The sequence below is a fragment of the Marmota flaviventris genome, chromosome 3 (genome assembly GCF_047511675.1).
Source record: "Marmota flaviventris isolate mMarFla1 chromosome 3, mMarFla1.hap1, whole genome shotgun sequence".
Lineage (NCBI taxonomy): Eukaryota > Metazoa > Chordata > Mammalia > Rodentia > Sciuridae > Marmota > Marmota flaviventris.
Genome location: NC_092500.1, coordinates 83,644,581 through 83,665,225, shown reverse-complemented (window position 1 = coordinate 83,665,225; position 20,645 = coordinate 83,644,581). Strand labels below are relative to the sequence as shown.

The window sequence follows — 20,645 nt, the reverse complement described above, 5'->3', positions numbered from 1 at the left end:
AACCTTTATTATTCTGCTTCTACTTTTCCAACTTAATTCATGTGACAAAAAAAAAACACTCAAATATCTTGAGCTATTTAAAAAAAGTCAATGCCTTCAAAATAAAGATCCCTGGATCATCTCTAAATAATAATAATAATAATAAAAATAATAATAATAATTTAAAAAATCAACTTATTCAAGAGACTACTGTCATTTCATATTATAGATGACTGTAATTTCAGTTAATTTATAAATAACTTTAAAATCTTATGAATGAAATGCATCAAACTTCACCTGTGTAAAAGCAATCATGTTTTAATTACAGACTAAAAATTACTAATACAATGAACTTGAGTTTGAATTAGAAAAAATTAAGCTTCTAAATATAATTGCTAGAGAATGTCTTAATGGGGGGAGTGTCAATGAAATTTTTTCTCCATATACAATATGATCATTAACAGACTAGTAAATCTTAACTGGAACGATAAGGCAAAAATAGTAAAACCACACTTTTCTATAAAAAGTTACACATTATCTTCTGTAGGGATAGCTATCGTACATGAAAAAACAAAGATGTGATCACTCTATTGCACACCCAGGAATGCTGGGGAATCTGGTCTTAGAATGATCTAGTCATCTTCTTCCTCTCCATCATCTTCAGCATCTCGTTTCCTCTTCTCCCCCCCGAGACCTTCTTCTTCCTCTTCCTCATCTTCTTTCCCTTCTTCATCCTGAATTTCTTCTTTCATCAAGTAAGAAAGGCCCACTTCTTCTTCTCCCTCTCCCAATTCTGACCCTGCTTCATCTTTATCCTCCTCCTCATCATCTTTCTCCTCTTCCTCGTATCCTTCAGGTGGACCAGCTTCATCTTCCTCTTCATCTCCATCATCTTCATCTCCATCCTCATCATCCTCCTCTTCGGAGTCAGGTGCTTCATTCTCCTCCTGATCAAATCCATCTAAGTATGTGATTTGTTGCAGCAATTCAAAAATACTTTCTCTGTAATCTTCCAGATTTGTGATCTCACCGTTAAACAAGTCAAGACTTTTCAAAATTTTAAGATTTTGCAGAGCTTCTACTATACTGAGATCTTTGATTTTGTTTCCACTCAGATTGAGGTAGATAAGATTTGGACATTTTTCTGCCAGGACTTCCAAGCCTCCAGAAATTATATTGTCACTAAGTTCCAACTTTAGAAGTTTGTTTAAGCTGGGAAGTTGGGCCAGTGAACTTAATTCCACATTAGCCATACTCAGAAAGTCTAGTTCTTTAAAAGTGTCATTCAGGCCTTCAATTTCCCCATTGACATACAGGCAATTATCAAGAACTAACTCTGTCACCTCCTCCGGGGCTCGGTTCCTTAACTCTTCTTCATCTCCATGTCCTCCTCCTCCTCTTCTGTTCCTACTCTCCTCCTTTCCCCTTTCCTGCTCTTCCCACTACCCCCCCAACCCTAAAATTTTAAAAAGATGAAATGAATGAAAAGAAACGCAAATTTAAACTCCCACTACCACCAGATAGATGTGGGGGAGAAAGAAAAGAATAACAAATGGATTCCAAGGAGTTGGGACTCTAACTTGGCTGCCCCCACCTCCTTGTCCACACACCTGCGCTCACACACACACCAGCAGTTCCTTTCCCTTCAATGGCTGCTCAGAGACCTTCCCTTGTCTTTTCATGTTGCTCTTGTGTCTTCCTTTTCAGCTCCGTGGTTCTAGATTGTTATTGTTTTTACCGTATAGGTTTGTAGTGCTCTTGTAGAGTTCCAAGACCTCTCCTTTGTGAGGAAGGACAATGTTAACAGATCTTAATATCAACAATATACCACCTGTGAACAGTTTGTTGTTATTAAGACGTTCACAGTTTTTTCTTGATGTACAGAAATGTTGAATTCAATTATTATCTAAAATATAATCAGTAGTTTTGTAAAAATGTTTCTGACAGTGGACAATAACCTGGGGGTGGGGCTTAGGACCATATGCTGAGGAGGTAGAATGTGAGGATATAGAGTCAATGTATCTTAGGAAGTATGAAGGAGAAATCTAGTGAAGAGGGTTAGTAGCAAGAGACTAGACAGGAAATAATTTAGGGTAGGCAAGTAGGTGGTAAGACAGTAGAGTACATAAAACAAACACACATATGTATTTAGAAAAATACAGGATGTTAAAACAGTAAGATTTGGAGGGGGAAAGAAATGAAAGAATAAAAAGGAAAAGAAAAAAAAGATCATGTATAATACCTCTATATTATATCATTCAGATGACTCAGTCCTCAAAGCCCTATTTCATGCAAAGTTCTTGGTTTCACATATGTTGGGGATGTGAGGGCCGTAGGATGGAGGGGTAGAGGAGAAAAAACCAACCAACCAACCAACCACAAACAAACAAACAAAAAACTCAAAGGAAGAATCCAGGGTTGTAGCTAGCTTTAGAGATCCGTATCTTTCCTGCTTCTCTTCTCATCCAGTAGGAGGCATCGTCTGTTGTAAGCTGGTGTCTCTGTCCTCTGGATGGTGGAGATAACCAGGGTGGAAAGTCTGGTACTGGTGCGGGGCGCCTGGATGCGGAGGGTGGCACCCACTCGTTCCCTGGAGAAAGACTGCACCTCACGGGTCTCTTTTTGGGACCTCTCGCTGGTATGATGGGAGCATCCCGTACTATCTCCCTCTCCCTCTCCCCCTCCCTCCCTCCCCCCCCTCTTTTTTAGAGAGAGAGAGAGAGAGAGAGAGAGAGAGAGAAATTTTTTAATATTTAATTTTTAGTTTTCGGTGGACACAACATGTTTATTTTATTGTTATGTGGTGGTGAGGATGGAACCCAGCACCCAGCGCATGCCGGGCAAGCGCACTGCCGCTTGAGCCACATCCCCAGTCTATCTCCCTCTCTTGCCTGGAGAATTCCCAGTTCTGGGTCTTTCCCTCTCCCCTAGCAGTTCCCAATTGAGGAAACTCTCACCCAGGGCTCCCGTGGGTGGTTCCTGGTCACACTGCACAACTATGTTGGGCAACTACTGTGTTGGGTTACCACTCCTGGGGAGGGGGGATGGTTGGAAACCTGGTACTTGGCTGCTGGAGATCCGATCTGGAAATTGCCCCCAGCTAAATGGTGAGACTGTTGAGTCAAGGTGGCAGCCTTGTGCTTTCAGCGCCTGGGTGTCTGGTGAGGTAGAGGGAGCCTGGTGAGGTGGGGGGAGCCGGGTGATGGCTTTGTGCTGAGGGTAGGCAACAGCTGAGTCACTTGTGTGGGAGCAGTGCGAAGACTTGACAATCTGCAGATGTGTTGATAGGTGATTCTGCTAAGGCTCACCAAATCTTGTGTGGACTGGAACTTTGGGCTTTGAGCCTGCTCCAACGCAGGGTGTCCTAGTGGAACGCTGAGGCCTGGAGCCCCATGTGGGGTCACAGTGCTGGTGATTTCTGTAGATAGCAGCTGGATGGGGTCCTCTACCACTCTCGGAGATCTGCAGGTCTGGCTACCCTGGCATGGGGTGGCTCACTGTCTTCCCGCCACTATGTTTGGTCTTGTTACGTAATTTTTACATTATAGTCAATGATATTTTTCACATCAATTTTAATATATTATTAGTAAGTTTTGTTCATAATATTTTTCATATTGTTTTAATACATTATTATGTAAGTTTTGTATATATGTTTTCATATAAAGTTTAAAAATATTTGCCACAAAAGATGATAAGCTAAGAATCTGAACCATATTAATTCCCCACCATCCACATACTGCACCATATAGAAATGAACCATTTGTATATTTATTTTTGAATTTTTAAATATTTATTTTTAGTTATAGGTGGACACAATTCCTTCATTTTTATTTTTATGTGGTGCTGAGGATTGAACCCAGTGCCTGATGGTGGGAAGAGTAATTGCTGTTAGCAGCAAGAGCAGAGGAATACTATATTAGGACATAATATGAAAAGGTTTCATGATTTGGGCAAGACTTAAGAACATATGCTAGGTGAGTGCTCTACCTCATCCCTATGTGTATGTTTATTTTAATATAAAACTTTATAGCAAACTTTAGTCATTTCAGTTAATTCAGTCACAACTTTCAAAGAGTAGCAACTTTTGAGTTCCTAATTGCTTACAATCTTTAGAATTGTTAGAATCTTTCTGTGTAAAATTCAAAATGATTTGCCAATATTGGCAAAGAAAATAAACCATTACTAAACACTTCAAATATGATTACAAAGCAACATTCTAATTTATAAACATGTGGGCTTTGTAATAAGTCAGTAAGCATGGCAAATCCTGCACTTTTGGAACCTTAAGAGAAACTGCCTGTGTTGACTTGTATTTTGTCATGGAAGGTGAGTTCACTGAGGACTTTGAAATATGAGATTATCAGATTATTAATTCAGCTTGTATTTATACTGGTATTGTGAAAAAATACGCACTAAATCCTTTAAAAGCATGAGTGATGGATCCCAGGCCCTTCATTCATCCTCAGGTTTGGAAATATACTACAATAGCATATAATTTCTTCTGCTCTTTAATGTCTATTTATTTGTTTATTTTTGGCTAATGGCCGTAGCTTCCTTGTGCCACTCAACTTGATTTTCAGTTTCATCAATAGCTCTGACCATTAGTTTTTTTCTGACTATCCCACGCGCGCGCGCACACACACACACACACACACACATATAAAACAAGCTGTAAGTCTGTTTCTAGGAGTTACTGGGTAGGCAGAAAACAGTGCTGTGTTGGAATACAGATGTTTCTTTGGCTGGGCCATATGTAACTAGCTGCAGACCCCAAGCTTGTGACTTAAATTTGTTTCACATTTCAACTGGCAGTAGTTGTCAAAGACCAAGCATCTGTTTGAAAGGATATTTTATTTGATAACAAAGTCTTATTAAGAAAGCAAAATATACTTTCAGAATATTTGAAGAGTGAAAGTCAATGTGTGATTAATTCCCTGAATGAATGGGTGGTGGGAAGAGTAATTGCTGTTAGCAGTGAGAACAGAGGAAGACTGTATTAGGACATAACATGAAAAATTTCTTGATGTGGGCAAGACTTAAGAATTGGCTACAAATATGATTTTGAACATGGTTAGGCACCAAGATATTTGATCTTACCTTCTACAAACCCTATTCCAATGAAAGGACACTGAGATTTTGGACTCCAATCTGTTTTCAAAATTTGTGATTCTGTGTGTTACCCCTATAACTTTGAGTTCAACCGCTCTTCTTCCTTCAAGGTCCAATTCAGTGATGGCCTATCTAGTCTTTCTAGATTTGCTTGTCAGGGACCTGTAGCATTTTGAATCTTTCACATCCAGCTTGAGTTTTGTCTCTTTTGTTGTTACTGGTTTCCCTGCTGGATTGTTAGAATCAGGGGGCAGGAAATACATATTACATCCCACACCATTGATCACATTATTTAGCTTGTACACTGAATGTGATGTTGATAGAAGAGGAAATAGAATGTTTAACAAAGAAGACAGAGTGAGTGTGGCCTCAGAAGGAGGAGTAGGTGTGATATGCTGAAGAAAAGCAGCCATCCTAGGTATATGAACCACCCCAAATCAGAAAGAGTTAGGTTGGAAAAGCAGGAAAGGAGTTCAAACTCAAGGATTTGGCTTTTATTCTGCAGTCACTGAAAACCAGGTAGAGACTAGCCTGATTAAAAAGAGGGTTGAGACCATTTCTGTCTGTGCACAAATTGGTGATGAAGATAGTAGTATATTTCTCCCTTTTATTTGGAACCACATCAAAACCTGTCTTTTAGTACAAAGGGGTACTAGGTCACATTTATGTGACACATTTCCTCCAGAAATCCCTGAGAACTTGAGGAAGTGATGGAAATGATTCATCAAGGGGACTTCTTCCTGCACATGCGACGGACAGTTGTGACTGGATAGAGCTCTTAGCCAGCCCACAAACAGTCTTTGCGTGATTTCTGTTGATGCTACTTCAAGCTTTTCCCAGATGGAAACTCCACAGAGGATGAGACTGAATGGAAATACATTTGGAAGACTTAGGGTCCTTCAGGTAAATTTCATCCTGAATGCTGACCGAAGAGCCTGAACTACCTGGAGATGACTGACTCATCAAGAAGATAAACATTTTGGTCATAGCCTGATTCTTTGATTACGTATGGCAATAAAGAATATAATGGGCCAGTTGCTGTGGTACACACCTATTATTCATAGAAGAAAAATCCTTAGTGTAAAGACAAGTACTTACAAATAGCTTTTTATATGACTCAACAAATCTTTCCTATACAGAATTATAAGAGAAAAATGTGACACTGGAGTGACACTGGAGGCTGAGGCAGGGGGGGTCTCAAGTTGGAGGCCAGTGTGGGCAATTGAGTGAGACTGTCTCAAAATAAAGACTAAAAAGGGCAGGGGATATATCTCAATGGTAGAGCATCCCTGGGTTCAATCCCTGGTTCCATCAAAACAGAAAAACAGGTGGTGAGCTGTGCTTGTCTTACAGACCTACGCTTTAGACACTTAGGTCATATCTAAGAGGAGACTTTGGGTTCCACTTAGTTTTGGAGCATGGACTGCGACAGTATTATAATAAACAGTAACTTTCCTAATGATTGTTTGGCATCTTCCTCCTAGTTACAATGGTCATGCTTTAGAATATCAAAGAGTTTTAGAAATAAGAAATAGTAATAATGTGTTCTTCATCTTAAAGGGATGTATAGGTGTCACTTATTTCATGGTTTGGAGGGTTTTCTTGGAACTCAAAACCTGAGATTGTGGGAAGGATGTTAAGGGTTTGTTTTATTCAGTGGACACAAATATAGACTGTATTTTTTTTCTCTTGTAATTCTGTATAAGAAAGATTTGTGAGTCATATAAAAAGCTATTTGTAAGTACTTGTATTTATACTAAGGATTTTTCTTCTAGGAATGTTGTTTGCTTGGGTTTGGGTTTTTAAATGGCTTACTTTTCAGTTTAATAATGCACTCTTGTTTTTAAATTAAACTTGTCAGTGAGCCTTTTTGTGAGTGGCTGCCTATGTTGGTTAGTTAGTATTTATAGCTTAGGTCTGTTTTTGAGGAAATGACTAAAGCCTCTTGCATTCGATCAAAACTGTAAAACAAAGAACATCTTTGACTTACTTAAACAAGGCCTGTGATCACAACTAAAAATTCTAATGGTTCATGTTTATAAATGTTTTTATGTATTCTATCTCAGTTGGGCTAAATAATTGGAACTCTGTGCTGAGGGAGGAATTGAATAAACCCAGTGTCTCTTGGTGTCAATTCCTCTGGAGCAAGTTCCGGCAACACTTCTTACAGAACATAGGTGTACTCTTTTCTTCTCTTTAATCTACTCTATAGGTTTTTTCCATTGACATTTCTATCCAAGAACCTTGACATATGTTCAGCAAAGAGACTAATGGGCAATCGGGTAGGGCCTAGGAAGTGAGTGATTGACAGACATCTATTGTGTCTTGTTCCCTGCCAGAGCTCCCTGCTGCCTTATCTATCTGAATCTGTTTTGTGTTGTTATAACAAAATACTCAAAACTGGTTAAATTATAAGGAAAAGAGCTTTAATTTGGCTCACAGTTTTGAAAGCCTAAGAACATGATAATGGCATTAGCATTTGGTGAGGGCCTCATGGCCAAAGACATTACATGGTGAAAGCTTGTGATATATAGGGGAGAGAAGGGATGGGGAGAGATTGGTTGGTCCATCACTTGGTGGGAGAGGAAGCAAAGGAAGGGAATGGGCCAGGCTCAATCTTTTTTATAACAGCCAACTCTTCTAAAAATTAGTTTACTCTTTTTAAGAACTAATCCACTTCTAGAGACCAGCATTAATCCCTTCTTGAGGACACTCATGACCTAGTTACCTCACACTAGGCCTCACCTTTTAGAGGCCCCACCACCTTTCGATACCATTACATTGGGGACCAAACTATTACATGAGTTTTGGTGCAGACAGACCACATCCAAATCATAGCACCATTTCTGGAACATTCACAGGCTCTTCTACTCTAAACTCACCCTCTCACCATTGACTCAGTCCTTATGGAAATGTAGTTCTTCCTTCTCTGCTTCTTTCAGCCAAGAGATGAAGGAGGTTTTCAGAAAGTAAGAGATAGCTTAGCTCCTGTCTGCTCAACCTCTGACTGACCTGTGCTTGGGGTCCAAGCTGGAAGTCACATTTTCCCATAAAAGTTGAGATGATGATTGGATTCTGTGTGTTTCAATCAGCCATGTTGTGAACTCAGTTGGGATTTTCTGCACTAGGTTTTCTTGATAATGAATATTTGGTTACATTGATTATTTCAACCCTTTCATAAGCAACTCAAGAAACCACTTCTCCAACTAAATGATTAATCAAAGTGAAATTGCTCTGCCCCCATATCACTGGCTTCTGCCTCTGTTCTCAGAAATATTTATATATTGAGATTCCTAGAAGCTCACTTTGAAAGCTGTTCATTAATGGAAGCATTTTGGAGCATAATTTAGTCTTAATCAGGCTTGCCTAAGTAGACACCTGCCGCGTCCGGCTAACGGAGCCGAGTTCGGCGAGGGACGTCGGGGTTAAAAATACACAGGACACCAAGGTTCTTCATCCAGGAGGGAGCGTGTGCGCGCGCGCTTTATTGCCAAATTTGTTCCCCTTATATATCTTTTTAACAGCTGCGGGAAATTACTCAAAAGTGAGGAGGGGAGAGTAATAACTGCGTCCTTGGGTTACCGTCACGTCACCGTCCCCTATCAGGAGGCTCGAACAGGTCAAGATGTTCCCGAGACACATATGTGCGAGGCAGATAAACAGGGAACCGCAAGCCTGCGTCATGGCCTTGTGAGCTGGCCACATTGACATGCATAACAAAGAACTGGGGGTTGAGTCCCCAGGGGCCAGGGCGGGCCTACTATCAGCAAGTCCCCCTTTTTTGTTTTTTGCATGTCAATGGGAATCAAGTAGCCCCTGTCTTAGGTCGTCCACCGCCCTTGCCTGCTTACCCGTCTCTGGGGAGGCCCCATTCCCCTGGCTTAGGTTGCAGTGCAAGCGTGGAAGTTGCCCGTCACTGGGTACTACAAGATCAGCTCTTGTCCTACGTAAACGGACACTTTTCAGTTAGGATGTCATGGCCAGCAGGACACAACTGCAGATCCCAGTCATCATCTTTGCCAGTGGGATAGCTATGACCAGGGAGCTTTCTGAACGTAAGGGTCTGGGATGACGGCACCAAGTCGGCAGGGTAATTAGGGACCTGGGCAAAAGCAGGCATACATAGGAGGGCTCGGGTATTGGCTCCTGTCCAGTTACATCTCATCTCCGGATGGGTCGTAAGTACACCTCATGGGCGGAGTTGTCCATCTCCAGGCGTTGGTAGTGAACCTGTATTGGCTTGGAGGTTAAAATGTTAATCTGGTCCTTAAGGAATTGAGTTATCCTATTTGCAACACAAGGTCCCAAGGTTGCAATCAAAAGAAGACCCAGTAAGGGCCCCAGGAGGGGAAGAAGGTAGGGCAGGAACCCATTCATCCCAGTCCAAAGAGGGTTCTCGAATAATTCTTTTCTCCTTTTCTCTAGGTCTTCTTGAAGCTCCTTGATTTTAGTGCAAACTATGCCCGATTTATTGGCATAGAAGCATCACCTTTCTCCTAAGGCTAAACAGATTCCCCCCTGATTGGCAGTCAGTAAGTCTAGGCCTCACCTATTTTGGAGGACCACTTCTGCCAAAGAGTCAATTTGGTCTTGTAAGTCTTTAATGGTTCCCGACAGGGTTTGCACATCATCTATAAGCTGTTGAGATAGGCTGCGGTAAGAATGTATAGCCGTACCCAATCCCGCTGTGCCTGTGCCCACAGCAGCGGTTATTCCAAGGCCAACAAGGAGTGGTAAGGCCTGAACAGCTCTCTTGTGTCTTCTAACTAGGGTGTCTAGGCTAGGAATGGGTAGGGGTTCATCTCCTGAGATAATCGTGATATCAGGAAGCAGTAATGCCAGAACGCAACCGCCAGTCCAATTTGCTGGGAGCCTGGGAAAAGCTAAATTTCCACCACACATAAAAACTGTACCATTAGGGGGACAAATGGGCGGAGTAGGTGAAGAGTAATTCTTTACTAATGAGCAGTTCCCAAAGGAAGAGACTCCAACATCAACATCATAGCTATTATTTTGCATCATGCCCAGAAGGCAAGACATAAAACCACCTAGAGGCTGCACCTTAAAGGGTAGCCCAGATTGACATGTGTTGTCATCATCAATGGTATAATTAATGGGGACCGCCAATGGCATGACTGCACCTGCCGTCATGCAGAGCCAGCAGTCACTAGCAAGCGTGGGATCAGAGTTGTTAAGTAAGAAAAGGGTGGTTTTTAAGATATCCCACGTGTTGGCATCCAGATCTGGGAGCTGAGACTTAGGCAGCACCAAGGGGTGGTATATGAAGTCAGGGACCTGTGGTTTCAAAAGCCTGATGATTTGAAGATGTTTAACAGAATCCGTGCCCCCCCCCCCCATCAGAGATCCCTGTGGGGGCTTCAGTGGGCCAACAGGAGGGCTTACCGACTTGACCCTGGCACCCAGCCAACTGAAGATAGGAGTCAATTTCCCCCTGAAGTCCCAGGGTCGTTGCTCCTTCCCGAGTCTGCGTCTACCGGTCTCGTGCAGCGCTCCGGGACCCAAATGGGTTTTTCCGTCCCTGGAGGGAAGACACATACAGCTCCTCTCACTCTAGCCAAGAGTGGAGCAGGGGGTTGCCACTTCCCTGTAGCCAGATCCTTCCATCTTATCTGTGCTTTTTGTATGGTGGGAGGGGAAAAGTGACGCTGCGCCGCTGTACGGCCTTCGGTGTCAGTGAGCAAAAAATTTAAAGTGAATAGGGTTATATTTAGTAGTGCATGTGGTCCCTGACAACTCTGGTATATCTCCCCCTCTTTTGTTTTTTGCAAATAGGTTTTAAGATGTTGATGGGCCTGTTCAACAATGGCCTGTCCTTGGGGGTTATATGGGATTCCTGTTTTGTGTATAATATCCCACTGTGAGCAAAATTTTTGGAAGGTTTGACTAATATAAGCTGGGCCATTATCTGTTTTTATACATCGAGGGGTTCCCATAAAGGAAAAGGTTTTAACATAGTGCTGTATCACGTCCTTAGCCTTTTCTCCTGAATGTAAAGTAGCGGAGATAAAACCAGAGAACGTGTCTATACTGACATGCACAAAAGACAGTTTTCCAAAACTAGGAATATGAGTTACATCAGTTTGCCAGATGTCGTTTGGCTGAAGGCCCGTTGGGTTGACTCCCAGAGAAGGGGAATGGATAAAAGGTGCACAAGTAGGACATAGGGAGACAATTTTTAAAGTTTGATCCTGGGAACATTCTGAGCGGAAGCGCAAAGTTTGTGCGTTTAGGTGAAATTTATTATGAAGTTGTAGGGCCTTATCATACTCAGTTATTGCGTATATAAAATTAGTGGCATGTGTGGCAGCGTCTGCCATGGCGTTGCCCGCCGCCAGAGGACCTGGAAGTCCGGAATGACTTCTAATGTGACCTATGAAGAGGGGGTCTGCCCTAGCCCATATAAGAAGCTGCATTGTTTGTAGTTGATCCATGATAGTGGATTGTTTTCCAATATAAGGTGCCGTCTCAATTGCGGAGGCGAGCCTGGCGATATAGAGACTGTCTGTGAAAACATTAAGGGGCACCGAGCTATAGGTCTGTAAGGCCAATATTAAGGCTTCAACCTCCGCTTTTTGGGCCGAACAATTGGCCACTCTCTTGCGGATGACTTGGGTCCCATCTGAAACGACAGCAAACCCATTTTTGGCCCCGTCAGTGAAGACGGTTTGTGCCCCCGGGAGAGGATCCTTTTTTAGGATCTTTGGGAAAATTATTGGACATGTCTTTAGACTTTCAAGGAGCCTGCTTTTAGGGTAGTGATTGTCAACCTGTCCCATGAAACTACAGAAGAAAAGACACCAGAGATCATGTTCCTGTCTTAATTTAGAAAGAATGTCTTGATTATATGGTAATATGAGAACATGAAAGGTTTTCCTAAACAAGGCATCTCCTAGATATTTTGCTTTCCAAACTAATTGTATTACCAGATCATGGAAAGGTATCAAGACCCGGGAGGGGGATGCAGGTAAGTGAATCCAATAAATAGGACCAGTCTGTCAAAAGACTCCAGTCGGGGTGAGTTTTGATGGCAGAACAATGAATAACAAGGACTGGGAGTAGTCCACCTGCATCACCTGCATCTCTTGTAAGGCTGTCTCTATCAATCTAAGCGCCTTCAAGGCTTCTGGAGTAGGTTTTCGCGGGGAGGTGGGTGAGGGGTCTCCTCTCAAAAGGTCATACAGGGGTTTAAGTTTACCAGTAGGGACATGGAGGGAAGGCCGCAGCCATTGGATTTCCCCCAGAAATGTCTGCCATTGGTGCAGGGTTTTGAGCTGGTTGACCTGAAATTGAGGCCTCTGGGGAGTGATCCCTACCTTGTTAATAGTATATCCTAGATAGTTATAAGGATACTGAATCTGCACCTTCTCTGGGGCTATAATCAGTCCGGCCCCCTTTAACAGGGACTGGAGGACTTCATAAGACCTGAAAAGTGCTTTCCTATCAGGGCCTGCCAACAATATATCATCCATATAATGGACGAGGTAAAAGTTTGGGAACTGTTGCCTAAAGGGTTGCAGAATTTTTGCTATAAAGTACTGACACATAGTAGGGCTATTGGACATTCCTTGAGGTAAGACAGTCCATTCAAACCGCTGATAGGGTTCCCTAAAATTTATTGAAGGTAAAGAGAAAGCAAAACGTTTACGATCCTGGGGGGCCAGGGGAATATAAAAGAAGCAATCTTTTAGGTCCAAAATAATAAGATGCCAATCTTTAGGGATAGCTGAATCTAATATCCCCTTGAAGATTTTATCCTGTATTTTAATGGTTAACTGTGGTGGGAAGTCCAAGTGTGCTACCCAAAAGGTTTGAGGGGAGCCGGTGGAACCAAAACTGCCATTACCCCACGCTGCCTGTAGGGCGCGGCTGGGTAGGGACACCGCCGACAGCAGTAATAATTGTGCTATGCGTTCTCCGGGAGGAATAACAACGATCCCTTGGGTAGCCTCGGCAACAATTTTTAACTCCCCGTGGTAATCACCATCAACCACACCTGTAAGAATTCTGAGCCCTTTATGCAGAGTGCTGCCTCTTCCCAGTATCAGTCCCACAGTTCCCTCCGGCAAAGGGCCAAAGGCTCCAGTCGGCAGGGTCTGGGGACCTATCTGCGGAGTCAGTACTGCTCGGGAGGTGGAACTGAGGTCCAATCCTGCACTTCCTGGTGTTCCCCTGGGGAGTTCCCAGATAGAAAGGGGTTGGTCAGGGGGAGGCGGCGGAGACGCCCACTCCCCGGGGCACTGTTTCGTCCCTGCACTGCCCCGTACACTTTGGCTTCTGGGGCCCGGGGCGGCCCCTGCTCCCGTTTCCCGACGGTATTGGGTTACCCTGGATGTCAAATTTTGACCTGCACTCACTACTCCAATGATTTCCTTTATGACATCGAGGACAAATTCCAAGCATCCCTCTGCCAGCACCCTCACTCCTTTCCGGGCAGTTTCTCCTTATATGTCCCTCTTTCCCACACTTAAAACACCCCTTAGAGCGGGTTCCCCTGTTATCAGATTTTTGCATTCCAGTCTTAAGGGCAGCAGCCAAAACCTGACCAGTTATATGAGGCCCATCTATATCTTTGCATGCTCGAATCGTGTCATCTATACTTTTGGCCCGGGAGGATTTAATAGCATTTTGGCAGTAAGTGTTAGCGTTTTCATATGCTAGTTGTCTAATAAGTGGCATAGCCTGTTCCAGATTAGGGAATATTTTTCCAGCCGCCTGCATTAGGTGGGCTATGAAGTCAGATTAAGGTTCAGAGGGCCCTTGAGCAATTTTTGATTCAGCATTTGAAACAGGTAGAGCCTTCCAGGCCTGAACGGCTGCTGTGGCTATCTGAGCATAGATCCCAGGGTCATAATTAATTTGCTGATTTATGACAGCATATTGTCCCGAGCCTGTTAACATTTCGAGGTTACGCCGTGGGAAGCCGACGTCCTGATTGACTCGGGCTAGCTCGCGACACCTCTCTTGATTTTCACTTTTCCACAACAAAAAATCCCCTCCGGATAACACAGCCCTGCGAAGCTGTTGCCAAACTAAATCCCAATCATTGTTATTGAGAAAGCCTCCTGTCAGAAACCAAGGACAAGCCTGGGCTATAACTTCAACGAATTCGGTTGCAGTCTTAGTTTTTATTCCTGTTCCTTGTGTATTTAACAGCTCTTTTAGTTCGTTGGCCAGACGAACCTTCACTGTTGAGTTACCCATGGTATGTACCCTGTCTCTTTAAATTATCTTTAAACCAATCCTCCCCCTTCTACCTTTAGAAGGTGAGCCCCGTAAGCTTACCCCTACTTTCCGGATCTCGGTAGGAACCTCCAGATGCCGCGTCCGGCTAATGGAGCCGAGTCCTGCGAGGGACGGCGGGGTTAAAAATACACAGGACACCAAGGTTCTTCATCCAGGAGGGAGCGTGTGCGCGCTTTATTGCCAAATTTGTTCCCCTTATATATCTTTTTAACAACTGCGGGAAATCACTCAAAAGTGAGGAGGGAGGAGTAATAACTGCGTCCTTGGGTTACCGTCATGTCATCGTCCCCTATCAGGAGGCTCGAACAGGTCAAGATGTTCCCGAGAGACACATATGCTATAGGCAGATAAACAGGGAACCACAAGCCCGCGTCAAGGCCTTGTGAGCTGGCCACATTGACATGCATAACAAAGAACTGGGGGTTGAGTCCCCAGGGGCCAGGGCGGGCCTGCTACCAGCAATAAAGTTTTCCTATATTCAAGGGGATATATGGAAATTATGGGCAGTATCTGGGAAACTCACTGTATGGAATGGAAATTTCACGTTAGATGTATCCCATTCCTCTCCTTTTGAAGTACATCTACATAATAATCTGACTTATTTTGCTTCTGCGTGTGTTAAATTCCCTTATTCTCTTATGATTGGAAACTGGGAATGGAATGAAACTTGGGGAACAATATCATGTATAGACTGTTATCTTACTCAATGTGTAAATAGAACTAATTGGGAATTAATAGAAATTAATAATTATTCTTTAGTTATTGTTAAAGCTCACACAGAATTGTGGGTGCCTGTTAATTTGACTCGTCCTTGGTCTGATTCATTGTCTGTTACTCATTTGTACAATGCTGTTCAAGTTTTGTTACATCGCTCTCAATGATTAATAGGAATAGTTATAGCTTCATTCCTTACAGTTGCTTCTGTAACTGCCACTGCTGCAGTAGCTGGTGTTACTTTACATCACGGCATTCAAACTGCGGATTTCGTGAGAACATGGCATCAAGATGCTCATTTATTATGGCAACAATAATAGGATTTAGACTCTCAATTGGCTACAGATGTGATCAATGTACAACATACTGTTTCCTGGCTTGGCAATCAAGTGACTATCTTGGCTACCAGAAGTGTTCTGAAGTGTGACTGGAATTCTTCTCATATTTGTGTGACTCCTGTGCCATATAATACCAGTGATTCCTGGGAAACTGTTAAAAGACGGTTAAATGAAAATCAAAATTTAACTTTAGAAATTATGAATTTGAAAAAAACTATTATGGACACCTTTAGTAAGACATTACCTGAACTAACAGGATCTGACATTTTACAAAAATTGTCTTCAAGTATTGCTAATTTAAATCCTTTAAGTCATTTCTCTACCTTGTTGTCAACTTCTTTAGGTAACACTGTAATAATTTTTGTTTTGTGTTTTGTTTTGTATATAGTCTTCCAACGCTGAAGAAAGCGAAGGCAACTGAAACATGAAACCTCTCTTATCGCTTCTGCTATGGCTCATTTACAAAAACAAAAGGAGGGAGATGTAGAGAATCAGATGTGACTGCGTTACTATTACTGTCCTTGATGGAGTCTGCCTGCAAACGGGATATTCTGTCAAGGTTTAGATAGGTAACAGCGGACATGCTTGAAAACGAGGTGTCTGCTGTCCTTGGGAGGACTTGCCTGCAAACAGGATGTTCTGCCAAGTGGGCTAGGAGGGCGCTAAGAAAAAATTTTATTATCTGTTTTTAACAAGAGCAGAGCTCGGCATGCTCCAGGCCGAGAGTAGATTAGCCATGAGAAGCGGCTCACTTCTGATTAGAAAGTAAAACTTCTATGTGCTATGTTTAATTAGCTGAAGGACTTGATTTATTGATGTTGGAAGGCTGCCTTCTTTGTTCATAATACTATGAAAAGATTGCTTGTATACAGTAAAGCACTTTTTTTCTGCTGCTGCTTTGCTTGCTCTGCTTCTTCTTTCTTTCTCATGCTGACCTGCAAGTGAATTACTGCAACAAGTTCAGAGGAGAAATGATTGGGTTATAAGAGTTTTAACCCAATCAGTGAATTAATCCCCCAATAGGGACTAACTGAGTGGTAATTAAAGTGGTAGGGTGTGGCTGGAGGAGGTGGGAATTGGGGCGTGGCTTTGGGGTGTTGTAGGTAATCTGAAGGTGACCTAAAATGTTTGGGAAGGTATACACAGATTCTACACATATACTGTGACATTTTACATAGGAACTGGAGCATCCTTGGAGTTTGGTATCTGAGGGGATCCTGGAACCGATCCCTTGCAGATTCCATGGGATGACTATTCTAAAAACATGATTAATTTACTCAACAGATAGTCATAGAGTATGTACCATATGCTAGGTAACTTGATGATGGTTTTAGCAGAATATCAGTTTTCAAGGAACAATTGAAGCTGTTCAATAACTAAAGAAGGAAGAGAAGGAAGGAAGAGAAGGAAGGAGAAAGAGCAGGGATGCTGGATGGGGAGAAGGAAGAGGAAGGGAGAGGATGGGTAGATAGAGGTCAGTCCTTAATACATATTTTCTTGTTTTGAATTATACCTGTGTTACTTGGTTTGTTCAATAATAGCCATCTATACTTTTTTCCCCCCCTGGTGTGTTATAATTTGGAATTAGTTTTGATTTGCCATTTTTTATTTATTTTTTTTTCAGTACAGAACTTGTATGGATCAGTTTGCTAAGGACGTGCGAGATTTGAAGAGCTGAAAAAAGTCAGTATTAAACCTGTTTTTTAAAAATGTAAGTAAACTCACTCCTCACCATTCATATCTGACATCTTTAGAGTGTAAATTTCTTCGCAGCAGTAACGGTACTTGGCTATAGTCAGTCTGCTCATTTTATCTTGAAATTGTATGGCCTACCTGTCTGTTTTAGAACTTTAAAATTTTAAAGGGTTTGGACATGTTGTGGCACCCAGTGAACAAATCTTTATTTGGCACTGATAAAGAAAACGCAGACCTGGTAGCATATAAAAGGCATGAGCCTCTTGGTTCTTAGGTTCTTTATTGCTCTGTACCTCAGACAATTTCAGTGCCTCATTTAAGCCACTGAGAATTTTTGACCCATTATTGACCTGATAGGCTGAGAAAATGAGATGGTAGTTTTCACAGACGCTTATTCCTTTTAATGGTCATAACTGCAGTTTATTGAGCTTCCACCAAGAGATAAGCATTGATTAATTCAAGTCAGTATTCATTCTGCAAATACTTTTTCTAAATATTTGATAGGTGCTTTGACATTCTGACCTTATCCTCATGACAGCCTTGCAGAGTGGAAGTTAATATTTCAAAAATCTAGATGAGGATATTGAGGGCCAGAGAGAGGTAAGGAGCATGTCCTCAGTCATTCAGATGGTAGATGTGTACACAGTGCTGTGTGAACTCAATAGTGTCAGTGCTCTTCCTGGCATGGGTGTTAGTAGAAGCGTTTTGGGTTGTGTTCTTTTTTTTTTTTCTTTCTTGGTACTGGGAATCTAACCCAGGGCTTTGAGCATGCTAGTCAAGCACTCTACCATAGAGCTACATCTCTAGCCCTTTTTATTTTGAGATGGGGTCTACAGGATCTTTCTAAATTACCTAGATTGGCCTTGAACTTGTAATTCTCCTGCCTCAGTCTTCCAGGAAGCGGCATCTTGTACCTGGCCTTGGGTTGTATTCTTAATAAGAACATGAATCAATCCTTCTAATATTTAGCTGTGGTAACAACCAAGAAGGAAGTTAGAGAAACATTTCCATGTTTGAGAGGTAGCTTGAATACCTAGATGGAGAGTTAAGAGATCTGCTGTCGAGTTCTAGCTTCTTCAAGGATTTCCTCTGTGAACTTATTAGATTAGATTAATTCAGCAGGAAACAATTATTTTTAAGCCAACTGTGTGGATAGGCCTGATGCTCACTCTCAAGGTCTCCTTCCATGGATTTTTTTATCCAAGTGTCTTACACATGGAAGAAAATGGGTACATCATAACTGGATAGCTTGATGGAGCAGTTGTCACTAAGTGGACACACCTGTGTAACTAACTGAACCTTTGCAGTACTCTAGAGTCCCCTTTCCTTCCTGTTCAAGAGTAACCATTATTCTGCTTTTGGTTAGTTTTGCCTGGTGTTGTTTTGGTACTTGGAGTTGAACCTACCACTGAGATATACCTGCCTAGCCCTTTGTATTTTTTATTTCAAGACAGAGTCTTGCTAAGTTGCTGAGGCTGGCTTTGAGCTTATAATCCTTCTGCCTTGGCCTCCTAAATTACTGGGTTTATAGGTGTGTACCACCAGGCCTGGCTAGTTTGCCTATTTAAAAAAAAATTTGTGGAGCTATAAATATATCATACAGTATATATTCTTTCATGTCTGGTTTATTTTGCTTATTATGTTTGAGCAGCTTATCCACAATATTGCACTTAGTTTATTTTTTTTTAAATTCCTCTTGTTTAATGGTATTATGTGTCTGTTTTATGGTTGCTGGACATTTAGGTAGTATCTGGTTGAACATGTTACTCATAGGGCTCCTACAAATATTTTGTGTGTATCTTTTGGTGATGATGTTACTCATAGGGCTCCTACAAATATTTTGTGTGTATCTTTTGGTGATGATGTTACTCATAGGGCTCCTACAAATATTTTGTGTGTATCTTTGGTGATGGTTTGTTTAGGGACTACCCAATAATTTAGGTTCAGCAGCCTTCTGGAATGATGTTGGAATAGACTTCTCTGAAAGCAGAGGAGCTGATTTTAGATAGAGCCAACTGAATTGCCTGCTTCGAGGGCATGTTCTAAGCATGCTCACTCATCAGTAACGGATGAAGATATTTTCATAGGTTATTTGGGGATGTGGCCAGGTATCTGAATAATTTGGTGAGGGTGTTCCCTTGGCAGAGAAGGGTTTTGGGTCCGTGGTATAGGAAGGAATTACAAAGGGGAAGAGAAAAGAGATTCCGAAGGCTGATGTGTCTGGATCACCTTAGAAATTATCAGGACTTCTGCAAACAAGATCAAGAACCTGGGAAAGTGACAACCCAGGAGAAGACTCAACTTAATGAGACCTGGTGAATCTAAAGAGATGAACAGAGAAATAAAAATAGATTTGGTCAGGCAGGCTGGAGCTCAGAAGGAGCTCCCAAGGTGTTTCCTGTACAAATTCATTACTTTTGTTTTAAGGAAGCTTTGACAAAATAGTCCCTATAATCTAAATCTTTAGTTGAGCATAAACATAGCAAAATTATTGAATGGGGAAAAATGTATTTTTTTAAACAAATGGGGGATGTGAATATAGGGACTCTGCTGTGAGATTGTTCTACCTTCAAGCCCCAGCTCTTTCATCTTGTCCTATGACCTCTCAAGTTTGGCTTCCTCATCTGTAAAATGTGACTGTTAATATGCCCACCTGTAAGTATCATGAATTTGCTGTGACAACTTATTGCAAAGGTGTCAGTAGCGTGTCTCTGGGCACATAGCAATAGCATTAAAATCACAGTCATCATTTTTAGTATTTTTCCCACTCTTATTTCTAATATCTGTATGACTCTGTATGGTGCTTTATAAGAATTTTCAGATACTTTTTAAAAAATATGAGACTCTTTTCTTCTTATGTATGGTGAATGCTAACTAATATATTTTTCTACTTGCCTTACCTTAAAATGAAACTTGGAGGAAGGATGAAGGAAACGTGTTGTCCTTGGTGTATCCTTCCCCAGGGTGAGCCAGTGCAGATGCTCTTGTTTGTCTGCTTTGCTTGGTTAGTTCAAGAAGAAGCCAGTGGGGCTGAGAATCAACAAGAAAGTAGGGCTATTTTGCACAAAGGAAACATTTAATTTTATGCATTATATTCCTCTAACTCATGCTGGCATTCTGTATATGAGTGTCCTAATGGATAAAGGTGCTTGGTGAGGCTCTGTGGGTGGCTGACTCTGAAGACCATGGCAACTTCAGAGTGTACGTCCTAGTTCCAGTTGACTGTGCTTGGTGACCTCTTGAGACCACTGTGGGTAAGGTCTGGACCAGTCCTGTGACTGTGGTGTGTAGATGAAGATTGAGTTTGTCCTCAGTGAGACTGTCAGCTAACAAACGAATAACCCGATGTTTTAAAAAGCAGATTTGTAGAGATACTTAAGTCAAAGAGAACATTGACCCAAGACTCTGATTTTCTAGTTCTGGCTTCCCTACTGTCATTATTTAAACTTGCTGGGTGTCATTTCCTCATCTGTAAAATAAAGACATTGGTTTGGGTTGAGACTTTGAAGCAGAGGCAGATTCTGTGAATCCCCCAAATGTAATCTC

At 42.0% G+C, this 20,645-nt stretch overlaps 1 protein-coding gene and 1 pseudogene across 13 annotated transcripts in view; one reads left to right on the top strand and one right to left on the bottom strand.

The window, feature by feature from the left end:
* Nucleotides 1–20,645, top strand: part of LOC114091684 (liprin-beta-1) — a 222,584-nt gene that overhangs the window by 55,727 nt on the left and 146,212 nt on the right. For 11 of the 13 annotated variants that reach the window (XM_071610029.1, XM_071610036.1, XM_071610035.1 and 8 more), the window contains one exon: nucleotides 17,029–17,115. The gene's annotated coding sequence lies outside the window, so the exon portion shown is untranslated. The remainder of the gene's footprint in view (nucleotides 1–17,028; nucleotides 17,116–20,645) is intronic. The other 2 variants (XM_071610028.1, XM_071610026.1) reach the window with 1 other exon arrangement.
* Nucleotides 476–1,247, bottom strand: LOC114091735 (acidic leucine-rich nuclear phosphoprotein 32 family member E pseudogene; annotated as a pseudogene).